This window comes from Schistocerca serialis, chromosome 5 (genome assembly GCF_023864345.2).
Source record: "Schistocerca serialis cubense isolate TAMUIC-IGC-003099 chromosome 5, iqSchSeri2.2, whole genome shotgun sequence".
NCBI classification, from domain to species: domain Eukaryota; kingdom Metazoa; phylum Arthropoda; class Insecta; order Orthoptera; family Acrididae; genus Schistocerca; species Schistocerca serialis.
Genome location: NC_064642.1, coordinates 29469296 through 29487182, shown reverse-complemented (window position 1 = coordinate 29487182; position 17887 = coordinate 29469296). Strand labels below are relative to the sequence as shown.

At 41.3% G+C, this 17887-nt stretch overlaps 1 protein-coding gene across 1 annotated transcript in view; it reads right to left on the bottom strand.

Moving 5' to 3' along the window:
• Nucleotides 1–17887, bottom strand: part of LOC126481724 (uncharacterized) — a 414263-nt gene that overhangs the window by 72882 nt on the left and 323494 nt on the right. The gene's annotated exons all lie outside the window — the stretch shown is intronic.

Below are 17887 nucleotides of genomic sequence, written 5' to 3'. Positions count from 1 at the left end.
CTTTAAGATGTGTTCCACAGTAACAAAGGTGAACAGCTGGACATCCATACTGTCAACTCTGTAAGTTTGTCAGTGGATTTCTGATTCACCCTTGTATGTTGTTGTTGTTGTGGTCTTCAGTCCTGAGACTGGTTTGATGCAGCTCTCCATGCTACTCTATCCTGTGCAAGCTTCTTCATCTCCCAGTACCTACTGCAATCTACAACCTTCTGAATCTGCTTAGTGTATTCATCTCTTGGTCTCCCCCTATGATTTTTACCCTCCACGCTGCCCTCAAATACTAAATTGGTGATCCCTTGATGCCTCAGAACATGTCCTACCAACCGATCCCTTCTTCTGGTCAAGTTGTGCCACAAACTTCTCTTCTCCCCAATCCTATTCAATACTTCCTCATTAGTTATGTGATCTACCCATCTAATCTTCAGCATTCTTCTGTAGCACCACATTTCAAAAGCTTCTATTCTCTTCTTGTCCAAACTATTTACCGTCCTTTTGTATATTCATGTATATATATGCCAAAGGAAAAAAATTTACTAGGCGAAAAAATGATTAATGAGTAATGAAATTTCTGGAATACATTTGTCTGGGTAACATTGTAAGATCACAGGTTAACGTAACTGTTAATAAACGGTGTAGACGCCAGAATGTCGAATGCGAGCATCCAGTCGTGAATACAGTCTTGTACAGATGCCGGATATCAGTTTGTGGGACGAAGTTCCATGCCTGTTGCACTTTGTGAGTCAATACAGGAACATTTATCACTGGTTGTGGATGATGCTGAAGTTGTCACCTGATGTTGCCCCATATGTGTTGGATTGAAGACAGATGTGCAGGCCAAGGCAACATGTCGACATTCTGTAGAGGTCAGGGTGCATGCGATAGCCACGAGAGTTCTCCCGCTGTTGTACGAAATCATGTCTGGGACTATAAGTCCAGAAGTAGGTCCAGTCTGTTTAGTATGCAGACAGTTTGGTTGCAGGCCCTCAACTGGTCTTGTTCCAACCAATACACGGCCACTGCTGGCATTGAGGCAGAATCAGTTTTCATCAGAAAACGCAATAGACCTCCAGCCAGCTCTCCAAGGAGCTCTCGCTTGACATCTCCGAAGTCGCAAGTGGCGGTGGTTTGGGATCAGCGGAATACACGCTACAGGCCATCCAGCTCAGAGCTGTGCTTAAAGTAACCGATTTGTAACAGTTAGTTGCGTTATTGTGGAGCTCAGATTGCTCCTGCAGATGCAGAATAGTGCATCCAGAGCCCAGTATTCTCGCGAGTGTACAATCTTGTGACCACCACTACCAGCAATCATGTGGAGTTGCTACATTCCTGCCAAGTCTTTTTGCAGTATCAGAGAAGGAACATCCAGCTTCCTGTCGCTCTTTTACACTACCTTGTTCAAACTCAGTGAAATGGTGACAATAGCGTCTTTGTTCCCTTCAAGGTATTCTTACCTAACATAAGCTCACCACGTCCAGTCTTAAAGGTAACTAACGCTCACGACCCTTACGACGTGTATTTAAAGCAAACCTGATTCACAGCCTCACAGTGGCGTTACTACCGCCACTCTTATGCGACTCGTGCGATATTTGATTAATCATCACCTTTTAAGATGTGGATACCTGCCTACAAACTTTCGTTTATGACACACAACTCTATTTTGGTGTTATGTTTTTCTTCCGGCAGTCGTTAGCCTGTAGTGTTACTGCCAGTGGGGAAAACACGGACGCTTGACCAGGTAGATAATTCGTGTCACAGTCCGAAGCGACTTAACACCCAAACCGTTATACACTGAAGCACCAAAGAAACCGGTATAGGCACGCTTATTGAAATACAGAGATATGTAAAGAGGCAGAATACTGCGCTGCGGTCGGGAACGCCTATATAAGACAACAAGTGTATGGTGCAGTTGTTAGGTCAGTTACTGCTGCTGCAATGCCAGGTTATCAAGACGTAAGTGAGACTGAACATGGTCTTATAGTCGCCACATGAGGGATGGGACACAGCATCTCCAAAGTAGCAGCGAAGTGGGGATTTTTCCGCACGACCATTTCACGAGTGTATTGTGAATATCAGGAATCCGCTAAAACATCAAATCTCCGACATCGCTGTGGCTGGAAAAAGATCCTGCAAGAACGGGACCAATGACGACTGAAGAGAATCGTTCAACGTGACAGAAGTGCAACCATTCCACAAATTGCTGGAGATTTCAATGCTGGGCCGGGCCATCAACAAGTGTCAGCATGTGAACCATTCAACGAAACATCATCGATATGGTCTTTCTGAGCTGAAGGCCCACTTGCGTACCGTTGATGAGTGCAGGACAGAAAGCTGTACACATCGTCTGTGGCTGTCAACACAGACATTGGACTGTTGATGACTGGAAACATGTTGCCTGGTCAGACAAGTCTCGTTTCAAATTTCATTGAGCGGATGGACGTGGACGGGTATGGAGACAATCTCATGAATCCATGGACCCTCCATGTCAGCAGGGGACTGTTCAAGCTGGTGGTAGCTCTGTAATGGTGTGGGACGTGTGCAATTGGATTCATATGATGCCCCTGATACGTCTGGATACGACCTCTGCCACGTAGGTACATAAGAATCCCATCTTATCACCTGCATGCATCCATGTCCATCGTGTATTCCGACGTACTTGGGCAATTCCAGCAGGACAATGCGACACCCCAAACGTCCAGAATTGCTACAGATTGGCTCCAGGAACACTCTTCGGAGATTAAACGCTTCCGCTGGGCACCAAACTCCCCAGACATGAACATTATTGAGCGAATTTGGGATGCTTTGCAGTGTGCTGTTCAGAAGACATCTTGAGCCTCGTGTACTCTTACGGATTTATGGACAGCTGTGCAAGACTCATTGTGTCAGTTTCTTCCAGCACTACTTCAGACAGTAGACTCCACGCCATGCCGTGTTGGAGAACTTCAGTGTATTTACAGATTAGGCAAGAACACCTAATCCAAGAGGGTAACGAGACGAGAATGTTCTTCTAGTCGTCCTCTCGATAGACAAAATAGTACTTAACATATTAAAGATGTAAGACTTGGAAATACCAATTAACTTTCGAAATTAATAAGTTCTTAACACCTTCAATGATGTTAAAGATCCAGGAGTCCACAGACAGCTTTATCAAAATACAGTTCTACGATATTAATAAATGTAATAGGCCTACATTTTGCATTATATATCAAAAAGTTCTCTTCGAGAACTAAAACATGTATTTAAGTGTAAAATGAATTACAGATCAGTAAATGCAGTTGGAATAGGAAAGTGTAAACTACAGTATGTATGTATAGTCATTTGAATTTCATCATGTGTAACAGTAATAAATAGCAAATAGGAGTAAAATAATTATCTCTCTAATTAAAATATAAGAAAAAAAGAAGCGTAAAGACCGCAGCTATGCGATGGGAACAGTAGTGAAACTCTGGTTCTAGGTGATATGAAGAATGTATGGTAGCAATAAATTAAACGTAAAGTTGAGAAATTGACAACGAGAGATCGTGTGTGTACAGTACAACGAGGAAGGATGTATGTTCCCATGAGTGGCGCGTCGGTCGCACGGTTTAAGTGATAGAAATTTTCGAATGACAGTTTCGTGGACTTGTAACATTTCCAGAGTCATTAAAGTTTAAATAGTTAGCTCTGGGCTCTAACCGCGAGCTCAGGCGAGATGTAAAGCGTTTCGGCAGTTAGCCGCAAGAAATTTAGTACTGAACAGTAACATACTGTTTTACACTTAGCACTTTGTTAATTGCGAGGGACTCTATCTGTTCTTTTTGCTTTCACAGTTTTAAAGGTTTAATAAACTGTTTTCTTTCTAAACGGAAACCGGCTAGTGCTTGGAACATTATTATTTGACACCACTGAACACCATATTGCCTGCAGTTAATTATTATTAAGAAGTTAACCGAAAAATCTACAGAGTGATGCGTCAAGTGAGTGATGTCCCTGGACACCAACGAAGCAACAAACATTAACATCGATCGTGCACTCAAACCATTTGACTTGGACGAACTATACCAACAAGAGAAAATAACGTTGCATTTCGTAGGTGAAAAAAGTACGACTTCCAAATGTACACGTCGACAATACTACATACAGAGAGAATGGGAGCTTTTAACTGGCCATGAAAGTTTTAGGGATTCGTTTCGAAGGTGGCGTAGACGGTAGCGCTAACCGGCTTAGTGGCAGGTCAGAGCGACGACCGCAGGTATCGAAGTGTCCTGCCTAGACCACGCCCACGCGACGTCACTGAGTTGACAGAAATGCTCGACTCTGCAAGGTGAGAGCACGCTGTTATCCAGTACGGTGGCAGACTGCAGCGCCAATGTTTGCGCCAACAAAGACTGAATACGTAATTGCAAACCAACTAGAAACGAATGAAACACGATTGAGCAATGAATGAGGTTGAGCGCGGTGTTTCTGGCTCTCTTATGGCCTCAGTAACGTGCTTTCACGGTTGGAAGCATTGTTTACACTGCCAGGCCTTCAAGGAGGCTACGCAGACCTACCTTTATGGCACGGACGAGGGCTTTCCGAGCATTAAGTTGTCGCTCTCTACACGGTGCCAACGTGTGGATTCATTGACACACTGTAGCGATGCAAGGAGTACCAAATTTGTTATAAAAGTCAGTAAATTATTCAAAGGACAGTATTTTTCAGTACAGGTATTTCGTTCATTCCAAGCAAGTGTTGATTCGTGACGTCATCGTCCAGACACGAGTTGACTGTAATCTGAATCCGTTTTAGCAAACTGGTAGCTTCGCTCAGGCGATAAAATTTTATTGATTATGAAATACAAGTTCCTGAACTTTATTTTGAATCGGAAATGTTTAATTAGTAATTACATGCCATAATTTATTTGTTTGTTTAATATAAAGGTGTTTCGAATTTTGTATGCATAAAAAAGTGTGAATTTGTGTGCGGCTTTTACTCTGAGACGAGTTATCACTTAGAGTGGTAAAAGTGCGCGTGTACAGTTCGTTGGCCTGTGTAATGAATTTTATTTTGTGGTATTGGCCCGAAAAAGAGTCGTTTAGCTCATTAGGGAAAAATGAAACCTGGGCGCTCGATTTGAAATACGTTACACGCCAGTTCGTGATCGAGCTGTCCCGCAAATCACGTACTATAGTTACAAATGCGTTTGCACGTAATGCACGAAGCTGGAAGTTAATTTTGAGACAAGTGCTGATTTTAACAAAAATGAACCGGAAGTTTATTCAAAACATCGATGTCTAGTTTTAATTGAGACACGCATCACCTTGTTGGTTACGCTGCCTAGCAACACTGTAAAGCAGTTTAATTAATTCATTACAACGATTTGCGACGTAGAAAGGCCCATTACACACACAAAATGTTACACGAGGTTTGCTGACCGCATGAGAGTATGAGTGTGTTTTTCTTTCCATAAATGCCAATAAACCGGCAGTTCCAAAAGTTAAATTATTACCTGTTGTGTAACTTCATTGATTGCCCTACACCACTACGGAACTTGTTCTATCGTGTCTCTTCACAAGAGATCTCAAGAAGCTGGGATAAACAAGAAGAAGAAGAAGAAGACTAAAGAAGAGGCATCGGTATAACACGTCTCCTTGTGCAACAGGTTGGGCTACGAACGAAATCTGAACGGAAATAGCTTTTCCTAAGGGTCAGCTCTATATTGGGATTATTAACAACACATTAGTCACATAATTATTCTGGAACCACTGTCTGACAGTCCTATCTTTCCACATCACTTTGGTTGTTTTAGAATTTCGAGCATAATTAATTTACCGAGAGAAATTTGAATATTCATTGGCTCGTGATTGCGGTCGTTCGACTTGTAATTTGGTTAGGCGTTAAAATCTGTTATCAGAATTAGGTGCATTCATTTTGCACTGCGCCTTCCTTGTTGTGGACTAGAGAAGGGGACCAAACAGCGAGGTCATCGATCCCAACGGGTCAGGGAAGGATGAGGAAGGAAGTCGACCGTGCGCTTTCGAAGGAGCCATTCCGGCATTTGCCTGAAGCGATTTAGGGAAATCACGGAAAACTTAAATCAGGATGGCCGAAACCGGGCGTCGTCCTCCCGAAGGCGAGTCCAATGTGATAACCACTGCGCCACCTCGATCGGCCCTTCCTTATTAATGCTGGATGTAAATGTTGACTTGGCTTCATCAACGTCAGTGTGAACCGCTCTGGAAAAGTCTATGATCTACAGTCGAACACTGGACTCACAGACAGGAGGAATGCGATTCCAGTCCTCGTCTGCACACGCCACTTTCCCTCTGAGAGCTGTAAGGGTAGTGTTATCGACACCCTTGCTATTGAGCGACCACAACCAACAGCTTCTGCTGACTGCTGTGTCGTTCGCCTTCTAGAAGGTTCCGGAGGGAACAATTTCGCGTCAACAGGCGGGGAGTGCTCCATTAGGTCGTGTACTTTGATAGAGACTTGGAAGAGGTAGTTCCGGATTGCACGAGTGGCTGATGGTGATGCTCGGAGTGTGGCCCCAGTATCAGAGAAAGTTGATGTCTTTGAAGAAAGATTACTTTGATTTAGATTTTGAGATGTGCCGTGACAGGGGAAGCGTTTCTGCAGATGTGGAACAAGTTTTGCGAAATCATCAGGGAAGCGTCGTGTAAATGAAGAGGAGCATCGTGGACATTGTGTGTGTGTGGCAGGCACTGATGCCACGCACAAACTTGAATATCGTTAAGGTGATCGCCGACACAACTGGATGCCGGAACAACTCATATTCTGAGCTAGTGAGACATAAATCGTTCTGGGCGTAATTTTGAAGTGAAATCTTTTCGTTGTTGTTGGACAGAATGAGCGCTGTTAAACTGTGCGAGACACAGTAGGGATATTTAGCTTGTTTCAAGGATTACCCCTTAACTACAATACATACATACCAGTTGGGGTCGAAAACTACCCCACGAAGTTATAAACGTTACTTTTCTTACTTGTCATCACAATTTGTTTTAAACTGATTTAGACAGGATGGAGCGATTTGTGAACGATGATCAAATTTTGGAGTTGTTGTTAGCTAGCGGAGTCTGCTGATTCACCGGGTACACCACATTCTTTTCAACATGCAACCGAATTTAACGACAACGAAAGAGAAATATCTCACATAAAACCGATAGCGAAACAGGACGGTGAAGAGGCAGGAAAAGAGAATGTTTACGAAGAGAACCAAGAAATAGCAATCTGGTTATTTCTATGGAAGAAACCGTTCTAAATAAGAGTATCAAGACGGGGCATAGATATTTTATAAAAAAAAAAAAAACCTCGGCATAGCATTGATCAAAGCAAACATCATAGAGAGGAAAATGAATTCCAGAATTTCTTTTATAGACTTTCAGACTACAATGGACAAAGTTCTTCGCAAAAATTTTGAAAATGTTAGTAGAGTCGACGTATCCAAGGGGGACTGAATCAGCCAGAAAAGTCAAAGACATAACGATGCCATATATGTTCACGCCTTAAAGACAAAAAAAAAAAAATAAACATATGTCCTAAATGGTAACGATACATGCGCAAAATGCATTCTATTGACGCAAAGATACGGCTTGACGGTGATGTACGAAAATAGACGCGTAGTTGATTCGTTCATGCATTTTTTAAAGTCATTGTGTATGTTTTCTCTATAGTTTACTTAACTGATCATTATTTGATCGCAAAACATGTTTCTGAACGTTGCTGAGGTGGATTTTCTTTGTTTTTTAAGTTAATCCTAAAACTCTGTTTATGAGGCCAATGCCAATGTAAGATTCTTAATTGTTCCTAAGATCCTGTTTTCTTCTTAATAAACATTGATTTTTCATAGATAGAAGCGTTTCTTTTATTGAGTCTTTAACAACAGTTCAGTGAACCATAGAAGTAACTAAGTTTCAGATGGTTTTTCTTTCCGTGTCGAAAACAACCTCACGAAGTTACTGATATCAGTCTAAACAGCGAGTTTAGCTAGGGGTTAATAAAGTGTGTTTCAATTGAATTATTTTTTATCAATCCAGTAATATCCTTAAATATAGATCCCTATAAGCATAGGAAGCAGTTCATTGGTCAGTTCAGGCACACAGTGTAATTCAGTTGCTGTCTATCCATCTGCATGTAATCATCACCCTTTTTTTACTCATACGACTGCCGAATAAATAGTTCGATAGCGGGAAATAAACTATTAAAGTATACAGGGGAGGTTACACAGTGCCGTTTCTAAGAAGTCATAAGCAACTACAACGTCCATACTCTCAGCCTGAAATGCCTTTTGTACTCTGTTAATTGTTTCTAGTGGTTTATATTAAATCTGAAAGAGGTAAGATTATTTTTTAAGACCTATACTATGCTGTGTTCGTTATTCTTCTTATTCTTGAGAATTATGTTTGACAGCGCTTTAATCAGTGATTCTCTTATCTGCATTGGATTTCGTGTCTCTAACGTTACCTTGAATGTATCCACGAAACAAGTTTTAAATCCTAGCACTGCAACATGCTTATGAACCAAAAATTTGTTATGTTTCTACCTGTTTCGAAATACTGTGTTGTTTCCTCATTAGTCTCTACATCGCCTTTAAAGACTAAATTTATTTATTTATTTAACCTGGCAACAGACCCTCTCTTACAGACAACCTGGCGTTCTACATACACTGCAAATATTACAGTAAGTGTCTTACACTTAGTTTCGAAAAATAAAAGTAACAATAGCACAGATAAGAAAAGCATGCACACAGTTTATATTCGTACACGGTATATACAACAATGTCGTTCAAATGGCTCTGAGCACTATGGGACTTCTGAGGTCATCAGTCCCCTAGAACTTACAACTACTTAAACCTAACTAACCTAAGGACATCACACACATCCATGCCCGAGGCAGGATTCGAACCCGCGACAGACTGAAGCGCCTAGAACCGCTCGGCCACTGCGTTCGGCGTACAACAATAATTAGATATTGCAGTAAGATAGATTTTTAATTACCAGTGCTAGCAGCAATTGGTATGCAGAAAGGGATGGACGAGGGAGGGAAAGATGAATGTAGAATAGGAGAAAAGAGAAGATGGCGTTACTCACATAGAAAGAAAAAGAAAAAGAAGCATAAATGGGAGAAGACAGGAGCGTAGGCAGTGCTGTTTCGCAGAGGGGAAGTTTCAAAGTAAGAAGACATCGAGCAGTGCGAGAAGAACAGGACAGCTTATTCCAGAGGCGAAGAGCCGCGACAGTGAGGTAATTTGCAAATGTTTTTATTTTTAGAATCGGAACATTGATCCTTTTTTTGCACATCATTGTATACACCATTCATGTCTGATGCTGAGTCGTAGTATTCACCGAAACTCTTGCTCACGTCTAACCCATTTCGTTCTATATATTCTACTAACTGATGTTCCTATTCTGATTGAGTTTGATCTTTGACCTGGGTAAAAAACGTAAATGATATCTTAACGTCGGAATGATTTCGAAAACAATGTTTTATTATTTAAATATAGTGTAAGATTTCTAAGGACTAATCGATTTTCTAGATTTTCTGCTTCCCCTACCCATTTCCATTTTTTGCAATTTCTTCACTATTCTTTTTCAAATTCCAGGGCACATGATCCATAGGAGTGTGGGATCGACCGTCCCAGCTTAGTTACGCCCCTGCTATTATCGCTAGATAATCTCTTTAAATGCGCGGTGATTATTTGTCCTCATAGAGTCAAGAACAACAAACATATCACGATGTGACGTAGTTCTCAACAATACAGGGGTCTCCTCAGCGGCCGACGCCGTTGCTTAGCAACAGTCTTAGACGAGTCGATTGGTGAGCAATGTGGATGCCACAGTCCTCGTTCAGTGAAGCGTTGGGAAAATGTGAAGCGTGGTAGCAGCACTGGGCAACAATATGAGTCAGAAGGTAATCCACCAAAGAAACATACGAGTCACGCCAACCCGTGGCACCCAGAACACAGGCGTCAAATCGACTGCACCTTCTGCGTACGCGAAATGTAAGTTGTCACACACATGTATCTTCAGTGAATAAGGAGACCTTCGACACTGCAGTTATATTTAGTGTAATTTGATTTCGCAAAACAGTCATCCTGTTTACAAGCGTTTGCAGTTTGTGTTGGCGGAGTATAAAAATCTGGTAATTAAAAGAAAATCGGGTAATTTCCAAGAATGATTGCCTATCGAAGTCGCTGAGTTCAAACGATACATATCGAACATGCGGTCGTAAATCGATCATGCGACTCTGGTGGCTGGCGTTATGAGTATGTTTATGGTGGTCACTACAACAACGACAAAATAAGAGCGTTACAAAAATATTTGTAATTACAAAGGAGACGATTTACCTTACTCGTCGTCAGTTTTATCGTCATGTGAAAGTTCACTACGCTAGTCTGGATGAATCATTTGGAAGAGTGGTACCACGTATTCTTCATTACACTCGTTCGTTTTCCGCACTGTCCGCAATGAAATTATAACGGTATTTCAGCATCGAAACTGTTATTACGAAATTTTATACACCTCTCACCACCACAGTCTATAAAGTCCCTCCTTTCGTCGTCCGGTAGTACTCCATATTTGCGACAAAAAGTCGAACAATTTTCTATGGGGGATAACATTGGAATTAGATTTTTCGGTGTGAGGCAATCCGCCGAAACAACGTCAAGAACACCGGACATCCCATTCACTACCGACATAAATCGTCTGGGTTTCCCTGGCAACTCACAAATAATTCGCGGAGCTGTGTAATTTGGAGCAACTAAGGGAACGACGGAAAACAGATAAAAATGACGATCACAAACAATTGATCATAGCGCTTGCCACCAGAGTCGCATGATCGATTTACGATAGCACGTTCGATATGTATCGCTTGGACACCGCGACTTTGATAGGCAATCATTCTTGGAAATTACCGAAAATCGGAACACTACAAATCAAACATTCTCCTACCATGTTTCCGTGCCACGTAATCTCTGTATTCGCTTTTATAGACATTGTTCGACAAGTCGAGTGTGTCACTGTGGTGTCTCGCGACACGTTTTCCATGCAGATATCACAAGAAATACGAGCGGACAGCAAAAACTAAGTTACACATTATTATGACAGGCCAATAACTTTTACTGAATGCTGCACTACGTATTACAGTGAGCCAGATACGTGACAGTATTTTTTACACTAGTCATCAAGTCACGGTAACAAGCGGTCGGAACGTTCTACGAATCGTTCATTTTCTCGAGGACACATATCCGCTCCTTAGTCAACAGGCTACTCCACACCTACTATGTGAACGTCCTTATTGTTGGAAAATCGCTTTCTTGCCGATGCTCTTTCAGCTTTCGAAAATACGAACATCGCACGGTGCAAGACCTACATCTCGTGATCAGCGCCATCTCTGTGGTCAAATTACTGTCACCATTTCAGTATGGGTGGACGCGACATTCCGTTTGATACACACAGTGTTAAAATTTGACGGTGAATCTGTGTGCAATTCAGACGTTTTGGGCACAAGAATCGTACAGCCTCGCCGACTTGAGCTTTTGAAGTACTTTTCTAGTTGCAAAGGCAATTCATTCGCACACTGTGATGCACCTGTTTTGTATGTACCGCAGCAAGCAGTGTATTCAGAAAACACGGAACATGCTAAGAGAAAATGCTCTCGGCAATGGTCTTAGCGTGGGACGAGATGTTTCACTTAGTCAGACGTACCTAAGTAATAAATTTTTTAGATTATAGATGAATTTCGAACAATAAGCTGTAGTTTTATCGTAAAAGTAATTTTCATTTTAAATCATAGGTGTCTAATAAGATATGAATTTCGATATGAAATTGCTGTTTGCCATTACGAATAATTAAGTAAGGTCGGTCAGCTTTCGTCCCTGTGCCACTGCAGTTGCTATCTTCAAACCCCATACAGTGTGCCCACGCTTCCTTAGCGTCTCGTCTGGATATAATATTACTGAAACGTGTCGTTGGAATGCAAGGTGCTAATACGTTCTTTCTTATCGCTGCGAGTTTTGGTGATCAAATGATTCTGTACACATTAGACACAATAATCGCCATTGTTTAATGCTGTGTTTCATTTCGGTGATAAGTAATGTGCTAAGTAATGTGCAGGAATGGATTATCATTCGTACATAACCTCTTTCAGCACTGTGTAATGGACTTAGACAAAATTGTCTATCGGGCGCAGCGATGTGGTGCTTTATTTAGATTAAAATAAACAGTCGATATGGCAATAATATTTCTTTCTTTACCGGTTTCGGCTTATGTTAAAGCCATCCTCAGTATTTTTGGCCTCCTATGACTGGCGCTGGCTGTCAAATGACAGTGCACGATCGTGGTACCACGAGAAAATCGAGGAGCCGCCAGCCCCAGCCATAGGGGGCCAAAAATACTGAGGATGGCTTTGACGTAAGCCGAAATCGGTAAATAAACAAATATTGCGATATCGACTGTTGTTTTTAACCTAAACTGTGTACTGAGTCATCTGACACAAGTATTAATCGTTAACTCTGAGAAGGCTGTCGCAGCAGTGGCTGTTCCAGCGGAACATCGTGTCGGACTCACATTCACTTTTTCGGTTTCGCTACCAGTCTTAGCTTTCAATATTCAGTGGAAAGGGTATCTTCGTTGAACGCTTTGACACAGCCATACAGGTTAAGTAAACACAAATTCAGAAAGGATGTAGTAGTAGTAGTTGTTGTGGTCTTCAGTCCTGAGACTGGTTTGATGCAGCCCTCCATGCCACTCTATCCTGTGCAAGCTTCTTCATCTCCCAGTACCTACTGCAAACTACATCCTTCTGAATCTGCTTGGTGTATTCATCTCTTGGTCTCCCTCTACGATTTTTACCCTCCACGTTGCCCTCCAATACTAAATTGGTGATCCCTCGATGTCTCAGAACATGTCCTACCAACCGATCCCTTCTTCTAGTCAACTTGTGCCACAAACTCCTCTTCTCCCCAATTCTATTCAATACCTCTTCATTAGTTATGTGATCTACCCATCTAATCTTCAGCATTCTTCTGTAGCACCACATTTCGAAAGCTTCTATTCTCTTATTGTCCAAACTATTTATCGTCCATGTTTCACTTTCATACATGGCTACACTCCATACAAATACTTTCAGAAACGACTTCTTGACACTTAAATCTATACTCGATGTTAACAAAATTCTCTTCTTAAGAAACGCTTTCCTTGCCATTGCCAGTCTACATTTTATATCCTCTCTACTTCGACCATCATCAGTTATTTTGCTCCCCAGATAGCAAAACTCCTTTACTACTTTAAGTGTCTCATTTCCTAATCTAATTCCCTCAGCATCACCCAACTTAATTCGACTACATTCAATTATCGTCGTTTTGCTTTTGTTGATGTTCATCTTATATCCTCCTTTCAAGACACTGTCCATTCCGTTCAACAGCTCTTCGAAGTCCTTTGCTGTCTCTGACAGAATTACAATGTCATCGGCGAATCTCAAAGTTTTTACTTCTTCTCCATGGATTTTAGTACCTACTCCGAACTTTTCTTTTGTTTCCTTCATTGCTTGCTCAATATACTGATTGAATAACACCGGGGATAGGCTACAACCCTGTCTCACTCCTTTCCCAACCACTGCTTCCCTTTCATACCCCTCGACTCTTATAACTGCCATCTGCTTTCTGCACAAATTGTAAATAGCCTTTCGCTCTCTGTATTTTACCCCTGCCACCTTCAGAATTTGAAAGAGGGTATTCCAATCAACATTGTCAAAAGCTTTCTCTAAGTCTACAAATGCTAGAAACGTAGGTTTGCCTTTCCTTAATCTTTCTTCTAAGATAAGTCGTAGGGTTAGTATTGCCACACGTGTTCCAACATTTCTACGGAATACAAACTGATCTTCCCCGAGGTCGGCTTCTATCAGTTTTTCCATTCGTCTGTAAAGAATTCGCGTTAGTATTTTGCAGCTGTGACTTATTATGGTAGGGAATTAAAGATTAGGTCAGAGTTTACATTCAGGTAATACATATTGTTACAAGTTTCAAAGCTTTTGCTCAGGGAAACTCGAGTCGTGCTTCACTTTTTAAAGGGCGCTGACTCCCCACTCTTGACATCACAGGAAGTACAGCTAGGTCAGTGGTTTCACGAAGGCTTCGATGCAACCTTGTTTTTGAGGTTCTGTCCAGTTGTCTGAAAAACACTGGGAACACATGTTTTTCACAGCTGTGTGTTGATGTTAGAAATTGAGTGCAGGGCGCCATTGCAGTCTCTGATATGCCAAAGGGTGCCTCCGTCTCTAAGCCAGTTACAAGTACATACATAACCTCTTCAACGTTTTTTGCACAACAATCGATTTTGTCAAACTTCACGAAATTATCGCTGAGGGAAGCATGGACACGCGAAAATTCTGAAAACCAATTGTGACCGATCTTTTCTGACGGAGATTTATTATAGAAGAACGGAACGAATCGGTTCGAGGCGTGAAAAAAAATCACATGATATTTGAATTTTTTCACAACATTGTTTCCTTAGACACTCACTGCACCCTAACCATATGGCGACTTTCTGAACTGCCATTATTTCAACTATAACAAAGTACAGTAATATCCCATATCCACATAGCACCACCTAGCGCAGTCTCCCTTTATAGAGGAAACAGAAGATTCAAAGAAGGGCAGTGCATTTTAAAAAAATGTTCAAATGTGTGTGAAATCTTATGGGATTTAACTGCTAAGGTCATCAGTCCCTAAGCTTACACACTACTTAACGTAAATTATCCTAAGGACAAACACACACAACCATGCCCGAGGGAGGACTCGAACCTCCGCCGGGACCATCCGCACAGTCCATGACTGCAGCGCCTAAGACTGCTCGGCTAATCCCGCGCTGCTCAGCGCATTTAGTCATGGGCTCTTTTGGTATGCGTGGGCGTGACACAGAGGCGCTCATCCAGCTCCAGCTCCAGTTCCAGTGCCTTAGGGTGCGCACCTGCGTGGGAGGACCCAGCATGAAGAGGTGCTATCCGGCGCGGAAAATATCCCCCTGATTCACAGTGGAGAAGGTCCTGAGTGTCACCACCCCGCGCCAGCCGGCGAGCCGGGATGTACGAGGCACTCTTTGCCAACCTTCTGCACACTGGTTAGCGACATGCTGTGCTGACAGAATGGAGACCCACGGGCTGCAATCTTTCTCAAACGATTTTACATAAACTAATCATTAAAAAAATATTTTCACGTAATTTACAGCTTTGTGTGTCAGCTTCATAGTGAAATGCGAAAAATTTCGATAATGGTCATACTCAACATGATATTCGCATTTTTAAGTACGACACTGCACGAAATTGGAAAAGTTTGCAATGAAAAATACAGGTCGCTATGATTTTGCTTTTGGTGCATGTTACACCACAAGTTGCTGTAGATGAAGTTTAGCTAAGATATTGAATGCTTCTCTAGACTTGGCAGGAGGTCTCTATCCATCTCCAATCTCAGGAAAATGGAATTATGCACCACCTTCCCTTCTGACCCCACACACAAGAGAATGATATATTCATAACATCCCTCATATATCCTAAACCGTTTGGAATATCAATATGAGGTTTTGGGAAGTGATAACACACAAAAAGAGAGTATTTTGCTATGTGGTTAACAAAGGGTCTTTCTTATCTTTGGCGATATAGCAGAAGCTATGGTCTTTATTTTATTTTTTCAGTCCTGTACTGTAATTTTTTAAGAGTCTTCGACAGTTATTGAAAAGAAAATTTGCTAGTATGAAAATAGGCTGAAATTTCTTCTTCTGTATTATTGCAGATCAAAACATGGAGGTTTTCCATAAGCTCTTGACCTCTCTGGTCGCTAATTGTTTGTTTAAAAAGACACACTGTTTCAGAATAATGTCGCCGTAGCTACTGCAAGGCGAAGTTGTCTAAATTACGCTGCATTTAGGCAAAACAGGCAAAATTAGACCTATCAACAAGAGAATTATACCTGTTCCTCACAACTGATGATGCTTCTTCAAATGAGAAAAGGTTAACAATGCAGACAAACTTAACTCGCCAATTCTGTTGCAATGTTGGCAGAATCCCATAACCCTCGTATTATTAATAGTGAGTGGCTGGAATGGAAACTTAGAAAGGGATTTTCTCACTGTTCTTCATCTGAGAAATAAGGAAAAAATTCGCAGCAAGTTCCTCTCTCCTTTCAGAATGAAGTGGTGATCTTCACCGCAGTTCTCTTTTGATGTGTTAAAGACAGAGTCTATGTACTTTTAATCTATTTTAAGCTTCATGAATAAAGTAGTGACTATCATACTTTTGCAACGTTGTTATCCGCAGATACACACGCACCTAATATGTTATTTCTGAAAGAACAATGCTGCATTTTTGCTGCTGAGTACTATTGACACAATAAAATTCTTTCATAACTCTGATGCTGTAACCACACTGACGACTTGCAGAATCTGGACAACTATTTGTCGAAGGCAGTATCACTGATGAATTAGAAGATATTTGTGTAACAAGATTCACTCCCTCACTCTGAATAGGATACTAATGGAAGGTGGTACATCATGTGCTGTGCTTTTTGATATGTCAAATGTAACTGAGATGTAGAAAGAAAAATCGTTTGGCAAGTTTCAGTCCCACCTGTTCATTATTAAAGATACACTCAATTATAGGATTCCCTTGAAACTGCAACAGAATTGGCGATTTATTTTTGTGTGAATTGTTGACCATTACTCATTTAAAGAAGCATCATAAATTATGAAAAAGGCCTACATTTCTGCTGCTGCCAGGTTTAATTTTGCTTCTTTTGCAAAAATGCAGTATAAATTGCAGAAAGGCACCTTGCAATGGCTATTGCGACACAACCTTGAAACAGAGTCTGTTATTAAACAAGCAATAGGCGACCAGAGAGGTCAATACCTTATGAAAAACCTAATTGTGTCGGTTTTCTGTAACATAAGAGAAGTAAATTCATGTTTATTTTCATACTAGGAAATTATCTTCTCACTAGCTATTATGACTTTTTAAAAATTACGGTAATGGACTGAAAAAAGATAAATTAAATAAAAATTGTAGCCTAAGCTATATCGATGTATATAAGAAATTCCTGTATGTTAACGGTGTGCCAAAATGTTCTCCCCCTTGTGTGTCATCATTGGACAAAATCTCATTTTGACATCTCCAACGGTTTAGGAGATATATGAGGTATGTTATGAATGTTGCATCCTCTGGTGCATGCGGTCAGAAGTGAATGTGATACATGAATTTCAATTTCTTGAGGTAGGTAGAGACCTCCTCCCCTAGCCAAAAGAGAATTTAAATATCTTAGTTAAATTTTATTTACAGCAATATATGGTGTAAAGTGCACCAAACACAAAATCATAGCGACGCATATTTTTCATTGCAAACTTATACGAATTTTGCACACTGTCTTATTTAAATGGGAATATCACAATAACTATGGCGATTAGGTAGATGATGGACACTTCGTCACGAAGCTGCCAAGTAAAGCTGTATGTAGCTTGAAAATTATTTATTTATGTTTATTAGGTAATTTCTGTAAAATCGTACAAGAAAGACTACAGCGGTAATGGAGAGCATGTGACGTTCTACCCGTAAAGCCACTGCTGCATTTGACCAGCTGTGTGCTTCTCAGAGTGTGCATTACTAGACGAGTTAGCCAGTATACTTCTTCCTCCTGTTGAGTTGATACTGTGGCTTACGGACAGTTGTCATCGGGCACTATTTGCAACTGAAAATAGGGAAAAGGGGTGGGGATGAGGGCGCGGACTGGGGTTGGGAAAGGACAGTGGTGCAGAAAGTGCGCTCTGCCACACACCGTAAGGTGGATGTGGAGTATAGGTGCGTATGTTGATGTAGATCCCTCAACAGTTGTGGTAACATGTAGAAGTGTGAAACACTATCTCTCTGG